A 25,579-nucleotide genomic window follows, 5' to 3' on the forward strand; every position below is an offset into this window, starting at 1 on the left:
ACAAAAATATAAAGTAGGATTATAGAGTAATAATGAGCATTAAGTGATAAAGCAGTTTGGAGACATAAATATTTTGGAGACTAGACTTGTTATTAAAGTCAATTTATATGTTCATGTTTTATTCCCCAGTAGACTGTCTGTGAGATAAAGGATGATTTCTTAGTCATTTTCTATATCTTTCTCAGCACCTAAAACATGGTTCTGCCCACAGAACATAATTAATAATATTTACATAATGAATCAATGAATGAACAATGGTTTCTTATATTTATCTTTTATTTTTCTCTTTGTGTATGTAGACAGTGCTCCATTATTAATTGACAGAATTTTGAAGTGAATTGGCTAGATATTTTGGCATCACATAAACACAATCTAGGCACGAAAGAGTCCCAAGAATTCCTTCATGATTTTTTAAAAGGCCAATTTCACAAAGAATAATCAATGAATCAAAAGGTCTTATTTTAGCAAATTCTGAACACCTCACCCAGTTAGAGATTGTGAGGAATATAAGGGAAATAAAAGATGTGCTCCTTGCCCTCATAGAACATAGATCATTTGGACAGTTTTAATTCAGATGCCAAAACAACTGGAAATTTACAAAAGACACCATGCATCTGGATGCATGTTATGGGATATAAGTGCTAAAGATAGTCACACAAGGTGTTGGAGTGATCAGGGCTAGATTGGCCTTGAGAAATTTGTATTCTAGTCTTGGTTATGCTGCCAAGCTGCTGAATTTTCTCAAATTGGATAATATTTGGAATCTTTTGATACCAAACCATTAAGTCCACCACTATACCTCAATTAAAAATTCTAGAGCTATAAGGGACTTTTAGAAACCTTATTTCTAATTCAACCTTCCCATTTTATTTTATTTATTATTTAAGGCAAAAGGGTTAAGTGACTTGCCCAAGGTCACACAGCTAGGCATTTGTTGGATTTGAATTCAGTTCCTCCTGACTCCAGGGTTGGTTTTCTATTCACTGTACCACCTAGGTGCCCCCCTTTTAAATTTATTTACCATTTTATAGAAGAGAAAATTGAAGTACAGGAAAAGGAAATAACTTTCTCAAAATCAATCAGTTGGAAAGTAGCAGAACCAGCATTTGAACCCAGGTCCTCTGATTTCAGATCTTTCTACTGTGCCACACTACTATATGAGTCACCCTTTTAACTCATCAAATTAGTATACGATGATAGTACTTTATAAAGATAAGGTCCATATCCTAGAGGTAGCCCTTATGGGAACTTTTACTTCTCAGGTCCCTTGGGATTCATCAAACCAGCACCAACAATTTGAAAATTTAGAAATGTAGGCAATCTTTGATGACTCTGTAGCCTTCCATGGCAGCTGGGCTTATAGGCAAGGTAATAAACCTTTCTCATTTCTCAGGCCACATATGTCCTTTACTTGACAAAATGTGCATCTTGGGAAAATCACTACAGCAACATGAAAGACTTTCAAAGTGGGGCATGAAATTCATCATTAGTTTTATTCTGGAAGTAATTAATCAAAGAAAGATGCTTGATGACATGACTTCCCTATTTTCAGAATGATTCATAAAAGTTACACTAAGTAACTGAAATCCTACCTATATTCATTTTTATTGGGAGAGACAGAACATATTTTAATAATTACAACCACATGCCAAATATACTGAGGTGCTTCTTTATTTTTCTTTTTCTTTCCTTCATTATTTCTTCCTCTCTTTTTCCTCTTCTTCCTTCCTCCCTTCCTTTCTTCCTCTCTCTCTTTCCTTCCTTTCTTTCTTTCATTTTTCTTTCATCAATTAATAAATATCAGTGATCAGGCCAAAGGGGAGGAAGAGGAGGCAGAAACTGGCACATAATGAGTGAAATGCAAATTGAAATGTTAATGCTGGCTCCAACTTCAGTCCCAGTGACTAGTAGAAAATTCTCAGTCACAAAGCCACTGACAGGAAGCCCACACCCTGTGTTTGTTGGTTCTACTCAACAAAACAGCTTATATTTTTCTTTTTCTCTTTCTAAACATACTCAAATTAAAACTATATGCGATTTACAGGATGTTAGATTAAATAAAAGGAGGCAGAAACCTGTGTGAAATTAGATCCCCCCCCCCCCCCCCCCGTCAATTTTCCCTGAAGTGGTTGGTTCATTTACTGTCTTTTAAGCTTCTAGTTCACCATTTATTGCTATAATAACACATTGATCTTCCATCATTAACTCTTTGGATATTCATTCAAATAAAATATCCAGATCCATGTGTGTTTCTCTTACTGATGTTGTGGATTATATTCAGGTCATTTATTCATTCAATCAATGAAATAAACATCAACTATATGCAAAGCACCATCTCAGGAATAAAAAATATCAAGATAACATAGCTATCCTCGTAGTTCAGTTTCACAAGGGGAAGGGACATGACATAAATACATATAAATATATAGATGACCCATAATGCCACATAGTGTACATTATAAAATTACACAATTCTTTTTGAGTTATCTTGGTGGTGCAATTAGAGGTTCTGTGTAATCAGAAAGATGTAAGTTTAAATCTTCAGTTCTGACATATTGATTGTATGACCACAGACAGGTCACTAATCTTGAGGGAGTTTCCAGAGGGGGATGAAATCAGAAGTTGTGCTTTCAAAAAAATAAAGAAAAGATGAGAATTTAAGCAAGAGACAAGTATAAAATGCAGCTGAAGCTGATAAAAATCACTTTAAGACTGAAAAAATCAGAAAGGATATATTAAGGAAGTGAATAAAACATTGAAGGATAAGTAGGATTTCAAAATAACAATAACTTTTATTTATTAAAAATACCTTGTAATGTGAATAGTACAAATATTATCATCATTTCATGGGATTTGTCATATTGCTAATAAGTGGAAGGTTCGGAATATGAATCTAGGTTCATAGACTCCAATTGCAGAGAACTCTTTTTCATCATGCCACACTATAAAGAACTGGCAAGAGAAGGAAGGAGTGGGAGGGAAAGATTAGTTATTTTCAGTTTTCCTTTTTGCTAATCAAATCCACATAATTCTCTATTCTTTCCAATGAAATGGATTCAGAATAAGTCTCCAGAGACACCAGTTGGGCCTATCCTTACAGTTGACTGACCAAATTATACAGTAGGATGATCTACTTTTAAAAATAGAATTCTAGAATAGTTGGGGTGAAGAGATGACTAGCAATAGGGAAAAGACAAGAGATCCCAGGCAGGATGAGAAGGGGCTAAAGAAAGGGGAGAAAAGAGGTAAGAAAAGAGAGGAAAGGATACAAAACATTGAGAAGAATTGAAGCTCTGGCCCTCCTTGAACAAAACTATTAGAGAAAGCCTGCCTGCTCCTTCCTAATTATAAAAAAAGTAGGTCTCCAGCTGAGAGGACCCCTTCTTAGCCTCCTTTTGTGGGTTGCTGGGGCAATTCACATGCCTATGCATGGAAAAGTCTCTTAGGGTCTTGATTTTCACCTTGGCCCTGATGGGAGCAATACCCTGAATCAATAGTATTTTATAGCCCCAGTAAGCATTCCCATTCTGTACACATGTTATGTTGCTAAGTGACACTTGGAAATGAGTATCCCATGTTGCTATTGAGTCCCTGGGCCAGAAGTATTTTGTTTGCCACATTCCAGATGTCAGTGTAGATGGATGTCATGCTGGAAGGATGTGCATTTGAACTGGAAGAGAATGAATGATTGGCAATGTCATTGGCAGTTTTTTTTTAAATGTCAAAACTTAGATGTGTTATTGGTTAGAAATCCTTTCCTATTGGCAGCCCCTCGACAGAGACTTTCTCAAAGTCTTCCAGTTTTTCTCATTACAATGAATCATGTGGCTTATAAAATGCACACTCAGAACTTAGTGTGAGTTGTGAGTCTGGACTGTGAGCAAAGAGAATAACTCTGGTTCCTGAGTTTTAAAAGACTCATTATTTTAGGTAAACTGGATCCTTCAGTTTAACTGGGAAGTGTGCAGTGTCCTTTTAATGGCCCAGCCTGTTCATTTTTGTATCATCTTAAACTTGTTCTCTTTAGTATTGGGAAATATGTGGTATAGATCAGCATGCCAAATTTGCAGACCTAACTACAAAGGGTCAGAGTCCTTTAATGTTATAAGAGGATTCTTTAAAGGGTCTGTGTTTTCATGTGTAAAATGGAGGAATTGGAGAAGGTGGTCCTTGACACTCCCTCCATCTAGCTCTGAATCATATGCATTGGGAATGCTTATCTTGGAGAAGAGAAGAATTAGTGTAGGCAGGCTAGGCAATATCATGGAAAGGAAGGATTGAGCTTATTCTACTAGGTCTTAGAAAGCAATGATTTGAACTGGAGTAGTGAATAGAAACTGGTGATTTGATTAGATAGAAAGCTGGCCTTTGAGCTAGAAAGATCTAGGCTTAAGTCTCATCTCTGACATATATGTGTCACCCGGACAAATCACTGAACCTCTCAATGTTCTAGGAAACCCTAAGAAAAGTTTCTGACCTACTTTGGTTAGAGGAAGTTTCAAACTGGAAATTCTATCCTTTGACAATAAAATTATGGATTCAATCATTATCTGGATCTCTGTGGTTTGACCTAGAGAAATTCTGCAGATTTGTTTGTATTACTTCATGTTTGCAATATAATTTGTAATGCATTCTTGCCTCCTCAATGGGAATGAAGAGGGAGAAAATTTGAAACTGAAAATAAAATTAAAATCAAATAATAATTAAAAAACCTAAATAAAACCCTCACTGACCTTCCTCCTTTCTTCCCTTAGTCTTTCCAACTCTTATATTCTGTGATTCTGGGAAATAAACTTTATCTTTGATAAATGGTCAGTGGAAATGAATAAGAAATTTTCATAGGAAGAAATCAAATCATTCAAAAGTATTTGGAAACTGTTATAAATCTATAATAATTAGAAGAATGAAAATTTAAAAAACCTGAGGTACCACCCATCACATAGGATAGGATGACAGAAAAAGAGTGACAAATGTGGGAGAATGTGGGAAAATAAGTATACTAATGAATTAGTGAAGGAGCTGTGAACAAGTTCAACCAATCTTGAAAGCAATTGAAAACTATGCCCCAAATGCCATTGAATTCTGCATCATGCCATTTGACTTAGATATAGGTCTATACCCTAAAGATGTAAAAAAAAAAACAGGAAAAGGACATATACACACAAAAATACTGTCAACAGTTCTTTTTGTGATGGCAAAGAATTAGAAATAAGGGGACATTTTTCAATTAAGGTGGTTGGACACATTGTGGCTTTTGGTTGTCATGGATTACATCTGTAAGAAATGATGAAGGGGATGGTTTCAGAAAAAAACTTGAGAATGTGTAAATGAACTGATACCAAGTAAAGTGAGCAGAAGTAGGAGAACATTGTGTATAGTAAGGGTTAATAATGTAATGATAATCAACTGTGATATTTATTAACTCTGATCAACATAAAAACTCACCTCATTTCCAAATGAGTCATAATGAAAAATCCTATGCACCTCAAAATAGAGAACCAATGGGCTCATAAGGTAACTGAAGCAAATTTTTTCCTCTTTCTTTCTTTTTCTTGTCTCCCACTGTAAACACGGTTAATGAGCAAATTTATTTGCATGACTTCACGTTTGCAATATAATTTGTAATGCATTCTTGCCTTCTTGATGGGAGTGGGGAAGGAGAGAATTTGAAACTGAAAATAAAATTAAAATAAAATAATTTAAAAAACTAAAGACCCTTGCTCACCTTCCTCCTCTCCCCCCCTGGACCTCATTCTGAAGCTCAAGTAAAGGAACAATGATACCCTGATGCTTTATTTAGATATATGTAGCTTTGGAATCATCTGCCTTCTCCTTTCTTCTTTTAGAGGATCAGAAAGTTGAAGTAGAAGAGATGGAGTGGGGGTCTATCATGAATACCAGAATGGGAGTTATTCCAGAGAAAACAGACTCCAGTGGGGAAAAGTTTTATCAGTAGAATAAAAATGAATCCAGGTGAAAGGGGTAGTGTAATGATAATAATACAACAGATTTACAGAGGGATAGAAAGGACACAAGGATAGTAGAGAGGGCTGAGTTGGAGGTGGGTGGACACAGTGTAATTTCTCATTTAAAAATGTCCACCTTTGAGAATGAGAGAGGCCTTCATTCAAATATTAGTTCTGTGATACTGAGTGAATGTCATTTCTGGACTTCGGTTTTCTCTTCTAAATAATGAGGGAGTTGAAGTAGAATAATAGATGATTTCTAAGAACATTCACAGTTTTGATGTCCTATTAATCTATGAGTGCAGAAAGAAGCTGATCTGAACTGAAACAAATGTCTGCCAGCAAAAGAGGGAAGGAAGATTTCCTGCCAAAGGATGCAATCAGCTCCAATGCGCATGTTTTCTTGATTGGTATGGGATTTCAAGCAGATCAGTTGTGATTTTCTGCCAAGGATAGTTGAAGCCTCAGAATTTCCTGCTTTATGAAAAGTTCTGAAGGAGAAACTAATGGAAATCCAGTGGGAGGTTAGAAGGAAAGCCAAGCTGAAAGAAGAGGGCAGGTGAGTGGAGAGGGGAGCTGAAGCTAACTTGGCTATGAAGGAAAACCTTGGTTCCTGATTGACCTAACTATATAGCCTCTGTGAAGCAATTCCTACCCACCTGAGTCAGGTCCCTATTTTGAGCCATGATAAAATAGTTCAGTATGAAGGCAATTTTTCTCCAAAGAAGTTCAGATTAAACTTGTAGGTTTCCTCTTATCCAAATATGGTACTTTCAGAGAATGAGGTGGTTATAAAGAAAGAGTGTAGGAAAGTTTGGGTATAAAATAAATTATAATTTCAAAGTAAAGAAACTTTTAAACTGCCTCCATATGAATTATTCAATTTTTTTCTTTTCCATTGATGAGTAAAAATATTCAATTGTTTAAAACAAGAAAATAACAAGAAACAAGAAAAACAAAATAAATTTCTCCTTCATTCCCTTAGTCACTGCAAGAGGAACTAAATAGCCCAAAGGAAAAGAGTTGATGCTAATTCCCCACTAAAAATAGCATCATGGCTTTGAGCATTCAATTTGCTGCCTGGAAGCTGGTAATTCATCTAAGTACATCAATCCATCACCTGCACTCAGAAACAAAATGAGGTTGAAAATCGAAGATTCATTTACTAGAAGGCACTTAGCTCTCTCCTCTCTAGTGGAAGTTGAAGGGGGCTTTCACATGTACGCATTAGTCCCTGGAAAGGCAGATTTGCTATGTGGATTACAGCAGGTTCTCTCTGGGGCTTTGTTATGGTATGCAATTTTATCTGTCTCCTGCACTCAGAAGAGATATATAGGCTTTTGACTAATTGACAAACAGGCTTCCAGGAATAGTAATAAATTATTTCCAAGGAAGACAATATCCAGACAAGGATAAATAAGCTTTCTTGCAGATTGTTTATGGAAGACAATTCAAGAATGAGGCTCACATATTTAGGAGTTTTCTATTTACTATGAATTTGTTTTGTTTGAATGACTACTAATAAATACAGAAATGATAGGCTTCTGACCAATGATGGAGTACCCTAAAAAGGGTCAATAATAATTTGTTGATCTTGAGTTTTGTAAATCTAAGCTAATGAGTTTTTCACTGAATAAAGAAAGAAGAAAAACTTCCTATGTATATACTCCAGGCTATATATCAGAAAGACTATTATGTATGATGAATAGCAGTAGGGAAATACCTAGAAGTTTAAAAGAGATAAAATCTCTTTAGACAAAAATAAAACTCATATGAACTAGAGAGGCTAAGGCAAGGAGTAAATTTGGCTTCATTGCTATCATGGAAATGTGATGAGATTAAATAAGTGACCTGGAAAAATATACTTTACTTAGAAGAATTGGGAATTATATTCTGAATTCTGATTATATTCTGAAAGAGAGAGAGAGAGAGAGAGAGAGAGAGAGAGAGAGAGAGAGTCTCTTTGTGTGTGTGTGTGTGTGTGTGTAAAGAGGGGTGTAGTATTGCATATCATGAAGATTTAGGGACAGCCAGTTTGTGTAGTAGAACACTGTCCCTGGAGTCAGGATGACTCCAACCTCAGACACTAAATCATTACCTAGGTATGTGACTTTGGGCAAGTCACTTAACCCCCTTTACCTTACACCCCCCCCCAAAGAAAAAAACAATTTAAACATATATGCAAATTTAGGACCAGAAAGTAAGGAAAGCATGACATTTAGAGAAGGGGAACCAGTGGATGCAGAAATAGAAGCAATATTGCTATCAGAATTTACTACAGAGAGTTAGAGAAAGGAAATACTTGAAGAGTTTTCTAAATCCATAAGAAGTCTGAAACAGATACATGATATAGTTGTGATGGGAATATTCAGGTATCTGTTGGAATTCTCTTTCTGCCAAAAGAAAATCAGTTAATAATTTCTTTATTTGACTTAACTGGAGGTGGGAGGGAAAAGAAAAGGAATTTCCCATGTGATGGCATTAGACTAAGAATTTTCTGAAAGTTATTTCATTTGACTTTCACATCGGTGCTATCATCATCCTCATTTTACAGATGAAGCCACATAATAAAAAATTATCTGAATCCCAATTTAAACTCACATCCTCCTGACTTTAGGCCCAGTGCTCTGTTCATTGTGCCAGTTAGATAAAATAATTGTTATAACCTTCAAAAATAGAGAATCCAAAAAATGAGAATTATATTCCAAAAGTGATTCTTATCAACAAAAATGAACTGGTTGCTATGAAAGATATGATGATAACTTTAGGAACAATTGACCATTTTCATCATAAAACTAATAATAGAAAAGACAGAGAAGAAGAAAATAGCATTATGTTAAGAAAATGCTATGTACTTAAAAGATAATGAGAGAAGTCAGAACAGGATGAATGAGATGTTTGAAAGTGTGAAATTCTGCAGAAACAAAGACAGTAATTTCAGTGAAGGCTGGGAGGTGGAGTGGAAAGAATATACGCAGTAGAGGAACATCTAAGTTCAAATCTAACCTCAGACTCTTGTTACTTATTAGTTGAGTGACCATGTCATTTAACATCCCTGCCTTGTAAAAACTAAATAAAAATTTAAAAAATAAAGAAACTGATGAGGATTCACAGTGAACTCATTGGCCAATTTAAAATTTTAAAGGATTTGCTCAGATGGAAACAGGAATTTAAATGGGGGTAAAAACAAAACCCTAGGATAGTCCTGTAAGAATAATATCAGGAATGCTAAAACTCAGGGTGACTTTAAACTAAAAGGCAGAGATAAAAGAAAAGAAAAAGTAGTTTTGTTTTATAAAACTACACCAGGAAAAGGGAAGGTAACAGAGATGTTCACTTTTCAGACTGGATGGGAAAATATTAAGAGATATGAGAGGGAATGCAGAACAACTCAATTCTTAGTTGCTTCTGTTTTCTTTAACAAAGATAATGATATTGAGAAATCTGGGACACTATTATACTGTTGGCGGAGCTGTGAAATCATCCAACCTTTCTGGAGAGAAATTTGGAACTACACCCAAAGGGCAACAAAAATGAGCATACCCTTTGATCCAGCAATATCACTACTGGGTCTATACCCTGAAGAGATGATGGAGAAAGGGTAAAACCATCACTTGTACAAAAATATTCATAGCAGCCCTGTTTGTGGTGGCAAATAATTGGAAATCAATAAATGTCCTTCAATTGGGGAATGGCTTAGCAAACTGTAGTATATGTATGTCATGGTACACTATTGTTCTATTAGAAACCAGGAGGGATGGGAATTCATGGAAGCCTGGAGGGATTTGCATGAACTGATGCTGAGTGATATGATCAGAACCAGAAAAACACTGTACACCCTAACATGGGGGTAATGTTCAACCTTGATGGACTTGCTCGTTCCATCAGTGTAACAACCAGGAACAATTTTGGGCTGTCTGCAATGGAGAATACCATCTGTATCCAGATAAAGAGCCATGAAGTTTGAACAAAGTTTAAGGACTATTCCCTTTAATTTTAGGGAAAAAAAGATATCTTATTGTCTGATCTTCTTATCTCTTATGCTTTTTGTTTCTTCCTTAAGGATGTGATTTCTCTCTCATCAAACTCAATTTGGATCAATGTACAACATGGAAATAAAATAAAGACTGACAGATTGCTTTCTGTGGGGGTGGGTGGGGGAGGGAAGTAAGATTGGGAGAAAAATTGTTAGACTCAAATAAAATATTTAATAAAAAATAAATAAATAAAAATAAAATACAAAGAGAATGATATTTGGACTGAAAAGGACAAAATAAGAGCTACCAATTTAGATTTGATCTGTAAGACAAATAAGGAGATAACTAAGAGCATACAGATTTCCTTCATGAATTCAAGTAATTTGACCTGAAAGAACTAGAACTAAGATACTGTAGTAACTGAGATAGATAATGGATGAATCACTGTCCTTTAACTTTTAAACATAATGGATAAGGGAAGTAATATCACAGTATGAAACAAAGATTAATGTTTTTTAAAAAATGGAATGAAGTATGGCTACCACATAACAGTGAAGTCAAATTTGATTTCTGGCAAAATTCTAAAATTTTTCATTAAAAGAATGGTTAAGGAACATTTAGGGGAAAAAGTAGTGAATTCAGTGATATTAGACTAAATTTAATTCCTTTTTTTGATGATATTTCTCATCAGGGGAGATTTGAAAATATAGTTGACCTAGGTTTCAGCAAAAGTTTTTTGATAAAGTCATTTGTGTTGTTCCTGGAAGGTAGAGAGATGTGGCCTAGACTTAGATGAGAAACTAGTTTTTTCATCCAAAGACTAGCTGTAAATCATTTATTGTCATTTTATTTTTTAATTGATATTTTATTTTATTTTATTTTTCCAATTACAGGTTATGGTACTTTTCAAAAGTCATTCATTTGAAGATTCATAAGTTACATATTCTGCTTAGTTCAAGAGGGCAGAACTAGGCACAATTTATAGAAGCTATTAAGAGCTAAACTCATGCCTGATATCAGGAAAGTCTTTTTAGTGATCAGAACTGTTGAAAAGTGGAAAATTCTGCTTCAGAAAGTAGTGTGATCCCCTTCACCAGAGGTCCTAAGCAGAAGCTGGATGATAATTTGGTGATATTGTAGAAGGAATTTTTGTTCCAAAATTGGTTAATCTAGAGGGCTTCCAAGGTTCCTTCTGACTCTGAAATTTAGCATTTGAAATAACTAATGCAATGGGTATAATAAATCTCATGAGTATTTTTTTTGCAACTGTGTGGTGTCAAAAACAAACAAAAAATATGTGAATACTATGACAAAATAGAAACTGGAACACCATTTGTTTTGTGACCTCTTTTTCATAGTTGAAATTAGTGTGTCTTCTTTTCTTCTATTTTCATCACATTGTATCGCTTTATATAAATTGTCCCATATTCTTTTGAATTTTTATAGTTTCTATTTCTTTTGGCACAGTAAATGTATTCTATTACATTCATGTACCATACTTTGTCCAACCATTTCCCAATTGTTGGACTCATAATTTATTTCTAGTCTTTGTTATTAAAAATAACAATGCCAAGAATTTTTTGTGCAGATAGTTCTATCCCCACCCCCACCCCCTTGTCTATGTCCTCCTTAGGGTATAATCTCAGTAGTGGGTTCACTAGGTCAAAAGGTTTGCACAGCTTGTAGCTCATTGCATAATTACAAGTTGAATTTCAGTGAACCAATTCATGGCATTCTGTTGTTAGCACGCCTATTTTCCTATAATCATGCCAGAATTACATTTTTATCCTTGCTATACTACCTGAATAGAACCTTAACACTGACATAATTCATATTTCTTTATTTATTAGAGAACTTGAATGATTTTTCATGTGGCTATTAATAATTTATTTCTTCTTTTTATATCTTTTGACCATTAGTTTCTGCCAGTTTCTTATACATTTTGATTATCTAATGCTTATTGAAGATTTTTTCTTATATATACTTATATGTTTTTTCCCTTTACATTCTGGTTGTATTGTTTTTTGAGCAAAATGTTTTTATTTTTCGATAATAGAATTCATTTCTCTTGGCTCATAATTTATTCTAAGTCATGGAACCTTAAGAATTTTTCTTATTTCTGCAGTTATAGAGGATAGGACATTCCACTGTCATCTAATTTTTGTGATTATAATATTTGTATCATTGGCCCATCTGAAATTTATTTTGTGTGGCAGGAAGTAGTTTACTCTGATTTTACTTATTTATTTTGTCAAATTGCTATTCAATTCTCCTGCTAGTTTTTATTGAATAATGAATTCTTTTCCAAAATTACTGGGGAAAGAATTCATTACTTAAAAAATTTATTCAATATTTTTCAACAAAAATATGGGTTTAATGAACACTGGTTGACTCTGAGTTTGTGCTTCTAATTCATGATTATCCCTTATTCTATATTTTTTCCAGCACTGGTTTGACTTTGTAAATTTGTATACTCCCTTTAATAGGTATAGTCTTCTCCTTGAAACCAAATCTGCCATATTGTTCTAATTTTGTTATATGATTGCAAGTAATGTAATTCCATAGTTTCTGAAAAAATAAAGTTGTGGGTTGTCCAAAGGTCAGTGGAGCAGCACATAGTACCCTGCAACATTTGAAGCTCGGCAGGAAAAGGGGCATGAATTTCTAAGAGAGTTGTGAAACTAAAAAAGGAGGTGAGTCAGTCAAATAATTATACTAGCGAAAATTCTGAATGTACTTAATTGCTTTTCACCAGATGCCAAGAAATCTAGAAGATTCCCAGCATATTTTTTGAATGGATACTGTCTGAAAGTTTTATGGAGAAATGTGGACAAAAGTGAGGCAGCATAACGTTAGATTTTCACTTGAACTACTCAAAAACTTTGAGTAGTTTTTAGACCCCCCAAAACTACATTGATGAGATCATAAAATTATTTTTCAGGACTTTTGATAATTATTTCTTTGTAAAATGTTCTGAGATCATGTAATTAAAATACTGGGGCAATTAGGTGATACAGAAGATAGAAAGAGTGCCAGACCTGGAGTCAGGAATGTTCATCACTTTGAGTTCAAGTTTGGTCTGTGATACTTACTAGCTATGTGATTCTGAGCAGGACATTTAACCCTGTTTACCACAGTTTCCTCATCTATAAAATGAAGTAGAGAAAGAAATGGCAAACCACTCCATTATTTTTGCCAAGAAGGTCACAAATGGGGTCATGAAGAGTTGGACACAACTGAAAAATGACTGAAATATGCAAAAATCCTTTATTTCCTTACAGTTTCCCTTGATGTACTTGACCTTAATTCTTCAGTACACATTTTGCTATTTTATCAAGTTATAGACAGCATCCATTGATATTTTTACTCATATTTCATGAAATATATAGAATAATTTCAAACATATCATTGAATTATTCTTAGTTCAATTTAAAATCTATGCAACCCCCCCATTATTTAGTTCTTTCTTATTTCTCTAGAATATATTTAATAGTTATTTTTATATAGGTCTCAGTGTACCTTCATTAGAATTTGAATCTTAGAATTGGAAAGGACTTCAGAGGACATTTAATGTGACTCATACTGGACAGGTACCATATTTCCCTATGTATAAGATGCACAGGGGCCCAAAATTTGAAAAAAAAAGTATTACATAAAGTTATTTAACTCAAGCTTTATTCATCATAAAATTTATACAATTCCTCATCACTGTCAAAACTCACATCCATTAGGGGCAGCTAGGTGGCACATTGGATAAAGCACCAACCCTGGAATCAGGAGTACCTGAGTTCAAATCTGACCTCAGACACTTAATAATTACCTAGCTGTGTGGCCTTGGGCAAACCACTTAACCACATTTGCCTTGCAAAACTCTAAAAATAAACAAAAACACCTTCCCATCCATGAGCTCATCCTCATCTGTGTTAGATGAGGAATCCCTGTCTTAGGAGAGACTCTGACTGCTCTCCTGTCTGTGCTCTGGTCTATGGTTGACCACAAGCTCTTCCTTGGGCAAGACTGGGGCCTAAATGCATGCTTAGTCTATTCTGTTTCATGAACCTGGAGCACCAATTGTGTCCTATGAGATCAGGCACTTCTTTCTCATCAGCAATTCTTTTTGCTTCATATTGAATCTTCTTTGTGGACACAGGAATTCCAATGACTCTTTTCTCTTCAATCCATCTCTTCAATTTCCTCTCGGACCATTTGGCTGCCTTGCCTCTCATGGCCTTCTTTGGCCAGAGAGTTTTCAGTTGGATTTCTTCTTCCTGTAGCCAGTCTCAGGTTGATTTCTCAGTTGGAGGAGGACCAAACTGATGTTCAGCAGCACGATTTCCATTCACTTTTGCAAACTGGATCTCTTTGAAACTCTGTATGAAAATCTTTTCTGAGGCATATCTGGGCAGAACGTGGCAAAGTGTAATCTAATATACTGGTGACAAATGCAAAACAATAAGCACAAAGACAAGAAGAGCAAAAAAGTGGGAAATGCAAGTAAAAAAAATCTACAACCATTGTATAAGATACTCCCAGTTTTTTGATCCCAGTTGTTTTTGAAAAGAAATGATTCTTATACATGGGGACATATGATATATCCACTGGAAAACTCCTGATAGGCAGACATCCAAGCCTCCAGTCAAAGACTGTCTGTGATGGGAAAATGGTTGCCTTGCCAGGTAGCATCCTGACCACTTTTGGATACCTCAAATAATAATGGAGTTTTACCTTACATCCAGTCCAAATCTGTTTCCCTAAAACTTTCATCTATTACTTCTGACTTTTCCCTTTGGGTCCAAACAGAAAAGCAAGATCTTGTATACATGATAACTCTTTAAATACCTCGATGTAGATATCATGTTTTTAGATTAAATATCCTATTTCTTTGAGTAATATTTGGATAGTATATTATCTCACATCTTTTTACTATCCTGATGACCTTCTACCAGAGGAGCTTCAGTTTTTTAAGAACATTTAGAAAACATGGTGACGATTACAGAATATAATATTCCATATGCTGTTTTATCAAGGAACAATACAATGCAATATCAGCTCCATTGATTTGGAATTATTGTTTCTATGAATATTTCCTGAGAGGATGTCACTCTGCACTGTCATATCATTTCATCAATTCATATTTGACTTGTAGGCACTAAAACCCCCAAATTCTTTTCACATGAACTATTACATATCTATGTTCTGCCTGCCCCACTATGTACTCATTATCTTTTTAAAAAGTTCAAATGCAAGTCTTTGCTTTTCCTTTTTAGTTTCCTCTTATTATATTAATTCTATATTCCAAGAAATAAAAAAAATTAAATTTGTGAACTTAAGGAACCTAAGATTGTGAACTATTTTTCACATTTTGATATTTGTTCAGCATTCCATTCAGTGATTGGTAATTGCTCAGTGGATAGAGCACTGACATTGGAGTTTGAATCCAGCCTCAGACACTTGGTACTCAGTAGTTATGTGACCTTTGTCAAGACACTTAACCCTGATTGCCTCACATCTAGGGTCATCTCCTGTTATCCTGATTGATATCTGACCACTGGATCCAGATGGCTCTGGAGGATAAAGTGAGACTGGGGTTTTAGCTTAGCAAATTCCTCCCACTCAAATCCAATTCATATGCTTGTCATGGCATCACCTGACGTTTTGGTCTTTTTTGAGAACAAAGGACAAACATCTACAACATAAAACCCAAGACCCACTTGCATCATTTTACCAGGTTATCATCAATCCAATAAAGACTGAATATAGAAACTATCTCATCATTTCAGTATCTAACCTACCTCTCTCTATCTTGCCTTTAAGAATATAAAACAGTACAATGAAAAAGATGATTGCATATTAAACTGTAAATATATCAACTTTCTATTTCTTCCAAATATTCAACAGGTATCATTTAAATTTTTTCTCTCCACTCTGCCCTAGAGATGACTACTATTAAGCACAAATAGGTATGTAAGTATGCTTGTGTGTATATACATATATACATTATATATAAAATTAATCTATTCATATTTCTATTTATCAGTTTTCTTTGAATGCAGATAGTGTCTTTTTCCTTTTATTTTTAATTTCTATATTTATACAAGTCAAAATGATTTAGTCATGCAAAGTCATTCTTTTTAATTTAATTTTTCTCCAATTACATGAAAAAATAGTTTTTAACATTCATCCTTTTGCAAGTTTTTTAGTTCCACATTATTCTACTGCCCTCCTTTCCCTTTCTTCCCCCCTCCCTATGGCAGTGAACAATCTGATTTAAGTTTTACATGTAAAATCATAGTTAATATATGTCCATATTAGTCATATTGTGAAAAAGGAATTAGAGCTAAGGGGGGGGGATCATAAGAAAGGAATGACATAAAAGAAGTTTTAAAATGTGAATTTAGTATGCTGTACTCTACATTCTGACTCCATAGTGTTTTCTCTGGATTTGGGTAGCATTTTCATTAACTGGTCTCTCAGAATTTTCCTTGATCACTAAACTGTTGGGAGGAGATGTATCCGTCATTTCACAATGTTGCTGTTAATGTGTATAATGTTCTTTTGGTTCTGCTCATTTCACTCAGTATCAATTCATGCAAGTATCAAAGTGATTTTTTTATTTTTTTAATTTACATTTTTATTTATTTACACATTACTAAAATAGTCTTGTTGTAAGAGTAAACATAATTCCCCCTTCCCCTCACAAAGGTAAAAAAACCTCATGAGAAATAAAATGAAAGAAAGAGAAAAATGTACTTTAGTCTTTGTTCCGATACCATCATCTCTGTTTCTCAAGTGGATCACATTCTTTTTTATAAGTCCATCAGAGAAGTTACTTCCATATTTTTCCACAGATGCTGTTACTAATTGTAATTACCTCCAATGATTCCTCCCCACTTTCATTTATTCTATTTTCTCTCTCCTTTCTCTCTGTCCCTCTTAAAAAATGTACTGTGGGAAAGCTGAGATGCACAATGGACAGAGCACCAGCCCTGGGGCCAGGAGGCCCCAAGCCCACATCCCACCCCAGAGACCCAGAAATCACCCAGTTGCATGGTACTGGACAGGCCATCTTATCCCACTACCTTGTAAAAAGTAAAAAAAAAAAAAAACTGTTTTGTCTCTGACTATCCTCTCCTATGATGCACCCTCTCCTCTATCACCTACATCCCTCTCCCCTCCCCCATTCTCTTTCTCCCATCCCTTCCTCTCCTTCCTCTAGATTTCTGTACCCTATTGCGTGTATATGTTATTTCCCCACTGAACCATTTCTGATGAGAATCATTCTCCCCTCATTTTCCATCACCTTCTCCCCTCCCACTCCATTGCAAAAGCTTTTTCTTAACTCTTTTACATGAATATCTTATCCCATTCCACCTCTCCTTTCCCTTTCTCCCAGTACATTCCCTTTTCACCCATTGATTCCATCTTTAAAATCCTTATATTCAGCTCCCTCCTGTACCTTGTCCATAAATGCTCCTAACTATTCTAATAAATTATATGGTTCATATGAGCTATCAGTATCTTCTTCCCATGCAGAAATACATGCAGTTCAACATTATTAAATCCCTCATAATTTACCTTTATTTTTTTCTAACTTGACAGTAATGGTTTTTGTTCATTATTCAAAGTCCATAATTCTTTCTCTATATACAGATGTCATTCTCCATTGCAGATAGCCCAAAATTGTCCCTGGTTGTTGCACTGAAGGGATGAGCAAGTCCATCAGGGTTGATCATCACCCCCATGTTGCTGTTAGGGTGTACAATGTTTTTCTGGTTCTGCTCATCTTGCTCAGCATCAGTTCATCTTTGCCACCACAAACAAGGTTGCTATAAACATTTTTGTACAAGTGATGTTTTTACCCTTTGTCATCATCTCTTCAGGGTATAGACCCAGTAGTGTTATTGCTGGATCAAAGGGTATGCACATTTTTGTTGCCCTTTGGGCATAAACCCAAATTGCTCTCCAGAAAGGTTGGATGAGTTCGCAACTCCACCAACAATGTATTTGTGTCCCAGAATTCCCACATCCCTTCCAACATTGATCATTGACCTTTTTGGTCATATTGGTCAGTCTGAGAGGTGTGAGTTGGTATCTCAGAGACTCTTTAATTTGCATTTCTCTAATAAGTAGTGATTTGGAGCACTTTTTCATATGACTATGGATTGCTTTGATTTCCTCAGCTATAGATTGACTTCACATATCCTTTCACCATTTGTTAATTGGGGAATGGCTTGTGTTTTTGAAAATTTGACTCAGTTCTCTGTATATTTTTGAAATGAATCCTTTGTCAGAAATACTAGTTTCAAAAATTGTTTCCCAATTTACTACATTTCTTTTGATCTTGGTTACAATTTGTCTGTGCAAAAGCTTTTTAATTTAATGCAGGCAGAATTTTCTAGTTTGTTTTGAATGATATTCTCTCTTTCTTTGTGATAAACTGTTTCCCTTTCCATAGATCTGACAGGTAAACTATTACTTCATCTTCTAGTTTGCTTAAAATATTGGTTTTTTATGTCTAAATCCTGTATCCATTTGGATCTTATCTTGGTATAGGGTTTGAGGTGTTGATCTAATCTAAGTTTCTTCCATACTAACTTTCAATTTTCCCAAAAGTTTTTATTGAAGAGAGAGAGTTTTTATCCCAATAGCCATACTCTTTGGGTTTATGAAACAGCAGATTACTATAATCATTTCCTGCTATTGCACCTATTCTATTCCACTGATCCATGACTCTATTTCTTTGCCAATACCCGGCAGTTTTGAGGACCGATGCTTTATAATATAATTTTAGATCTGGTAAGGCTAAGACACCTTCTTTTGCACTTTTTTTCATTGAATCCCTGGAAATTTTTGACTTTTTATTTCTCCAAATACATTTACTCATAACCTTTTCTAGCTCATTAAAGTACTTTTTTTGAGTTTTGATTGGTTGGGCAGTAAACAGGTAGTATAGATTTGGGAGAATTATCATTTTTTTGTATATTAGATTGACCTATCCATTAATTGCTGTATGCCCACTATTTAAATCTCATTATATTTGTGTGAGAAGTGTTTTGTAATTGTTTTCAAAAAGTTTTTAAGTCTGCCTTGGCAAGTAGCCTCCCAGGTATTTTTTTTTGTCTGAGATTACTTTGAATGGGATTTATCTTTCTAGATCTTTCTGTTGTATCTTGCTAGTCATATATAGAAATGTTGAGCATTTATGAGGGTTTATTTTATATCCTGCTACTTTGCTAAAGTTGCTAATTATTTCTAGTAGTTTTTAGATGACTTTTTGGGATTCTCTAGGTATACCATCATGTCATCTGCAAATAGTGAGAGTTTTGTCTCCTCCTTCCCTATTCTAATTCCTTCAATTTCTTTTTTTCTCTTATTGCTGAGGCTAACATTTCTAATATGATATTGAATAGTAGTGGTGATAATAGGCATCCTTGTTTCTCCCCAATCTTATTGGGAATACCTCAAGTCTAACCCCATTGCATATAATGTTTGTTGAAAGTTTCAGATAGATACTGCTTATTATTCTAAGGAACAAACCATTTATTCCTACACTTTCTTGTGTTTTAGTAGGAATGGGTGCTACATTTTTATCAAAAGCTTTTATCAGCATCTATTGAAATGATCATATTATTTCTGATTGACATTTTATTGATATAATTGATTATACTAACAGTTTTTTAATATTGAGCCAACCCTGCATTACTGGGATAAATCCTATTTGTTCATAATGTATCATCCTAGTGATAACTTGTTGTAAACATTTTGCTAAAATTTATTTAATATTTCTGCATCTATATTCATCAGGGAGATAGGTCTATAATTTTCTTTCTCTGTTTTAACTCTTCCCGGTTTAAATGTCATCAGCATATTGGTGTCATAGAAAGAGTTAGGCAGAGTTCCATCTTCACCTATTTTCCCAAATAGTTTCAGTAGAATTGGAACCAGTTGTTCCTTAAATGTTTGATAGAAATTCACTTGTGAATCCATCTGACCCTGGAGATTTTTTCTTAGGGAGTTCAATAATGGCTTGTTGAATTTTTTTTCTAAGATAGGGTTATTTAGGTATTTAATTTCCTCTTCATTTAATCTGGGCAACTTATATTTTTGTAAATATTCATCCATTTCATTTAGATTATCAAATTTATTGGTCTAGAGTTGGGCAAAACAGTCTGAATTCTTACTTTCATTTCCTCCTCATTGGTGGTGAGTTAACTGTTTTTCATTTATGACACTAGCAATTTTGTTTTCTATCTTTGTTTAATAAAATTGACCAGAGGTTTATCAATTTTATTGTATTTTTCATATAACAAGTTCATGGTTTTATTTATTAGTTCTTTTAGTTTATTAGTTCTTGCTTTCAATTTTATTAATTTCTTCTTTAATTTGTGGAATTTCTAATTTAGTATTTAACTGGAGGTTTTTAATTTGTTCTTTCTCTAATTTTTTTAGTTGCATATTTAGTTCATTGATTTCCTCTTTCTCTAATTTATTCATATAAGCATTTAAACATATAATATATCCCCTGATAGCTACCTTGAATGTATCCCATAGGTTTTGATATGTTGTTTCATTATTGTCATTATCTAGGATGAAATAATTAATTCTTTCTATAATTTGTTATTTGATCCATTCATTTTTTTTTTTAGTTTTTTTTTTGCAAGGCAAATGGGGTTAAGTATTGGGTTAAGTGCCCAAGGCCAGCTAGGTAGTTATTAAGTGTCTGAGACCAGATTTGAACTCAGGTACTTCTGACTCCAGGGCTGGGGAACTATCCAATGCACCACCAACCCACCTCTCCCCTCATTCTTTTTGTTTTTTTTTTCTTGTGGGGCATATTTTATTTTCAAGAATGTCATGTTTGGATTACAATGAAAAAAATGGATACATAGTAAGATGTTTCTCATGAATCAGGTCAAAAGAAAAGAAGCAAATATCTTCTTCATATAATCTATTACTATGGTAATAAGTACAAACAACCTTAAATTTATGGGGTTTGTTTAATGAGTTCTATAGGATCATAAGTTTTGGGCTAGAAGAAAACTTAGAGGTCTATTTAGTACAAATCCTTTATTTTACAGATAAGGAAACTGAGGTCAAGAAAGGTTAAGGGACACAGATTACTGAGGAGTAATCAGTACCGATCAAAAATCTACCAATTTAAAATCAAAAAAGGTTATGGATCCTTTGATTTAGCAGTCAGTATTTAGATTGGATCAAAGTCAATTTGTGTTATTCAAGAAACAAGGAGAATAGGCCTTTATTTGTACAGTAAGCCCAAGAAGACTCTCATATCCTTGACTACATTAAGAGGTCATTAATATTGCAACACAAGTCACAGAGTTCTCCAAAGACAATGGTAAGGAATGATTGTATATAAAACAAAACAAATGCTCTTTAGAGAAACAGAATTGTTCCCAATTTGAAAATATAAATTCTTTGAAAAAATAATTTATAGTTAAAATTTTGTATTTTTTAAATCCACTGAAAAGAAAATGTCATTTGTCTTTTTGAAGCCAAGATAACCTTAGGTTCATCTCACTCATTTTTTAATTAAGAAAATTTGGTTGAAGCCACTGAAATTGAGTGTAGTAAATGAGATCATAATCAAAATCCTGAAGGTTGTAAATATTCCATGGTTAGTACAATGAAGACAAGTCTTTATCTGAGGACAGAGTTCTCAAAGATTACATATCAGTGAGAGAACTGCCTGCCATCAGATTTCTTCTTGCTAATGTGCTTGAAGATTTTGGACTTGTGGACATTCTTGGCTTTCTGGTAACCAAAACCACCACCACCACCTCTTTTTTGCATCCTGTTCCCCTGGCTGCTGTTCAAATTTAGGTCAACAAATGGAGGTACTTTGAAACCAAATGATAAAGCAACTTGAGGTAAGCTGTTAACATTGTAGATCTGCTTCAGAGAATGGGAATCATAAGTTCGAACATAGGATTTATATGCCTCTTGTGCTGATTTATGAAGGAAGTAGTTCTTCTCAATTAGCTTTTCCAACTGAGACTGAATGTCAGAAATTTTTGACCAGGAAAATTCAAATTCACTTAATGGTACCTTTGCTTGCTTTAGGTAATGAAGAAAACCCAATTCTTCTGGTCTTAAAATAAGCAAAGCATGACCTCTTCCATTTATGCCTCTGGCTGTTCTACCTACACGATGAATATATTCCTTTGGATTGTCTGGAGGATCATACTGGACAATCCAGTCTACTGGTATATCTAGCCCTCTGGCAGCTACATCTGTACACAGCAAAATTCCAGAATCTGCATTGCAGAACTGAAAGAATGTAGTTGTCCATTTATTTTGCTTCTGTTTGCATGAATGGCCATGACAGGTAAATTAATATAGTTCAGAAGCTCATAGTGGTATTTCACTGACATACATGAAGAAAAAAATACCATCGGTTTCTTCTTCTGATTTTTCTTGAGAAATGTAAAGAGTAAAAGGAACCTTTTCTCAGATGGACAAACAACATATCCCTGCTCAAGACCATCTACCATTGTAGTGTCTTTATCATCATCAACACCAACATACAATGGTTCCTTTTTAAGGGAAATCTTTGCCCGATCTTCTACCTTACAAGTTTGTGTGGCAGAAAAGAGCATTGTTTGTCTTCGTTTTGGCAAAAGTTTGATGATCTGCTTCATTTCTTCCTCAAATCCAACTTCAAGAATTCAGTCAGCCTCATCAATAACAAGACACTGCAGATTTTTAAACATAAATCCTAGGGTGTTCTACATATGGTCCAAAAGTCGGCCAGGTGTTGCCACAATAATGTTAATCCCATTTGCAAGTTTCTGTGCCTCTACAGATCTATTACTGCCTCCCATGATCAAACCATAGGTATGCACATGATAAGACATTAGCTCCTTAAGCACACCAAAGGTCTGCATAGCTAACTCTCGAGTAGGTGAGAGGATAAGGACCCCTGTTCCATTCCTAGGCATGAACTTTAATTTAACAATGAGTTCTATCAAAGGAATGAGGAATGCAAGGGTTTTGCCACTGCCTATTTTTGCAGCTGCTAGAATATCCCTGCCTTCTAGAAGTGGTCTGATACTTTTATGCTGAATTTCAGTCATGTTAGTAAAGCCCATTTCTGCTATTGCTTTCAGAGTGCTTCCATTGACAATATTAGTAAGTGAAGTGAATGAAGTATCTTCAAAAGACCCTGTTAATCCATGAGGAAGGCTGGGCAGTTCATCATCCGCTTTCTGATCCTCCACAGTGTTTTCTTTTATTTTGGGATCTTTCTCACCTTCATCATCAGATACCTCTTGGTCTTCAGTTTTTGTTTGTTTGTTTTCAGGTCCTGCATCAGCTGTATTTTTTCTTTTCTTTTTCCTTTTCTTTTTTAATTCAGAATTGGGAAGCAGTGCAGTTGATTCTTCATTGGCTGCTAATATTGTAGATTTCATGGGAGATTTTTCTACTTTTATTTCTTCTACTGTTTCTTCTGATACATGCTCATCTTGCACTTCTGATATATTGGCCCTCAAGGCCTCTTTCTGCTTGAGTCGCTGGTTCCTCTGAAGCAGCTTCTCATTCCACTTCTCGATTTTCTTGCACAGCAGCTTTATGGGAAGGTGTGACATGCTGCCGGCCATCCTCGCTCCCTGACTGCGCCCTTCCTTCTCCCTCCCCTCATTCTTTAAAATGAAATTATTCAGTTTCCAGTTAATTTTAGGTCTATATCTCCTTGGCCCAATATTGCAAAAGATTTTTCATTTCATTATGATTTGTGCATTGAAATCACTTTATTGTCTATGGTACCTTTTAGGAGGATAAAGTTTCCTTCCTTATCTCTTAATGTTATCTATTTTAGCAGCTGCTTTCTCTGAGATAAGCATTGCTACCCCTGCTTTTTTCACTTCAGCTGAAGCAAAGTATATTTTGCTCCAACCTTTTACCTTTACTCTATATGTATCTCTCTACTTAGATGAACTTCTTGTAAGCAGCATATTGTAGGATTCTAATTTTTAATCCATTCTGCTATTCTCTTACATTTTAAGGGAGAGTTCATCCCATTCACATTCAAAGTTATAATTATTAACTCTTTATTGCCTTGAATGTTATCTTCCCTCAGTTTGTATTCCCTCCCTTTACCCCTTTATCCATATGTGTTTTATTTCTGAATACCACCACCTTCAGTGTGTTTGCCCTCCTATATCCAACACCCCTTCCCCTTTTGCTCCCTTTCCCTTTGCCCCTTCTTGCTTCCCTTCTTTCTGTTGATTCCCCCTTTCCTCCCCCCTCCCCCTTTCTCCTTTTAACACTTTAATGGTTAAGAAAAATTTCTTAAGTTAACTGTGTGTATGGTAACTTTAAGCCAATCTGATAAGAGTAAGATTCAGGTGGTTCTCACTTCCCTTCTTCTCCTATATTGCAATAAGTCATTTGTACTTCTTAATGTAATAAGATTTACCCCATTCAGTCCCCTCCATCCTCCCATCTCTTTATTGTCTTCCTTTTTAAGGAGGTATCATTTTTAAATTCTTCTATCTGAGTCACAGAAAAATCATGAATGTACTTCACTTCTGGCTATTTTCTCTACCAGAATTACAGTTAGTGAGAGTTATTAGAGTTTTTCTTCCATGTAAGAATATATCCAGTTTCTTCTTATTGTATAACAGTTTCTTATATTTGCATATCTGCATATCTATCTCTTCTGACTAAATTTTCTCTAATAGAGTTACAATTCTTGAGAGTTGTTAAAGTCTTTCTTTCAGGTAGGGATATTGCCATTTTCATCTTATTTGATCACAGTTTTTTCCCTTCCTCCTCCCTTTGTTTTTAATTTTGCCTTTGCATGTGTCTCTTGAGTCGCCTGTTTAAAGTCCAACTTTTCTATTAAGCTCTGGTCTTTTCATCAGGAAAAGTTGAAAGTCTACTATTTCATTAAATGTCCATCTTTTTCCCTGGAAGAGAAGGCTCAATTTTTCCTGATATTGGATTATTGACTGGATTCCATGCTCCCTTGCTTTTTGGAATATTGCATTCCAGGCCCTTTAATCCTTTAATGTTGATGCTGCCAGTTCCTGTGTAACCCTTACTGTGACTCCATGGTATTTAGATTGTTTCTTTCTGGCTGCTTGCAGGATTATCTCTTTTATCTGATGGTTCTGGAATTTGGCTACAACATTCCTTGGTGTCTTCATTTTGGGATCCCTTTTCAGAGGGGATCAATGTATTTTTTCAATAATTATTTCGCCCACTGGTTCCATGATATCAGGGTAGTTTTCCATCACTAAATACTCTTATATTAAGTCCAGGCTTTTTTCCCCCTTCAATCTTTTCAGGAAGACTAATAATTTTTTGGTTATGTTTCCTCCATCTATTCTTGAGGTCAGTGGTTTTGCTGACAAGGTTTCCTTCTATTTTTTCAATTTTTTGGTTTTGTTTAGCCAATTATTGTTGTCTCATGAAGTCATTGGTTTCAATAGGCTCCATTCTTTTTTTCAGGGAAGGATTTTTTTCATTTACCTTTTTCAACTCCTTTTCTAATTGGTCAATTCTATTTTTGTAAGAGTTTTCCCTTTGTTCATTTGAGGTTTTGAGAGAATTATTTTCTTTTTGCATTTGTCCAATTGTATTTTCCAAGGATTTGTTTTCTTGTTTCAAGGT

At 34.8% G+C, this 25,579-nt stretch overlaps 1 pseudogene; it reads right to left on the bottom strand.

The window, feature by feature from the left end:
• Positions 1–21,595: 21,595 nt before the first annotated feature.
• LOC141518693 (ATP-dependent RNA helicase DDX18 pseudogene) lies at positions 21,596–23,550 on the bottom strand (annotated as a pseudogene).
• Between the last annotated feature and the right edge of the window lie 2,029 nt (positions 23,551–25,579).

The sequence above is a fragment of the Macrotis lagotis genome, chromosome 1 (genome assembly GCF_037893015.1).
Source record: "Macrotis lagotis isolate mMagLag1 chromosome 1, bilby.v1.9.chrom.fasta, whole genome shotgun sequence".
In the NCBI taxonomy this organism is placed as follows: domain Eukaryota; kingdom Metazoa; phylum Chordata; class Mammalia; order Peramelemorphia; family Peramelidae; genus Macrotis; species Macrotis lagotis.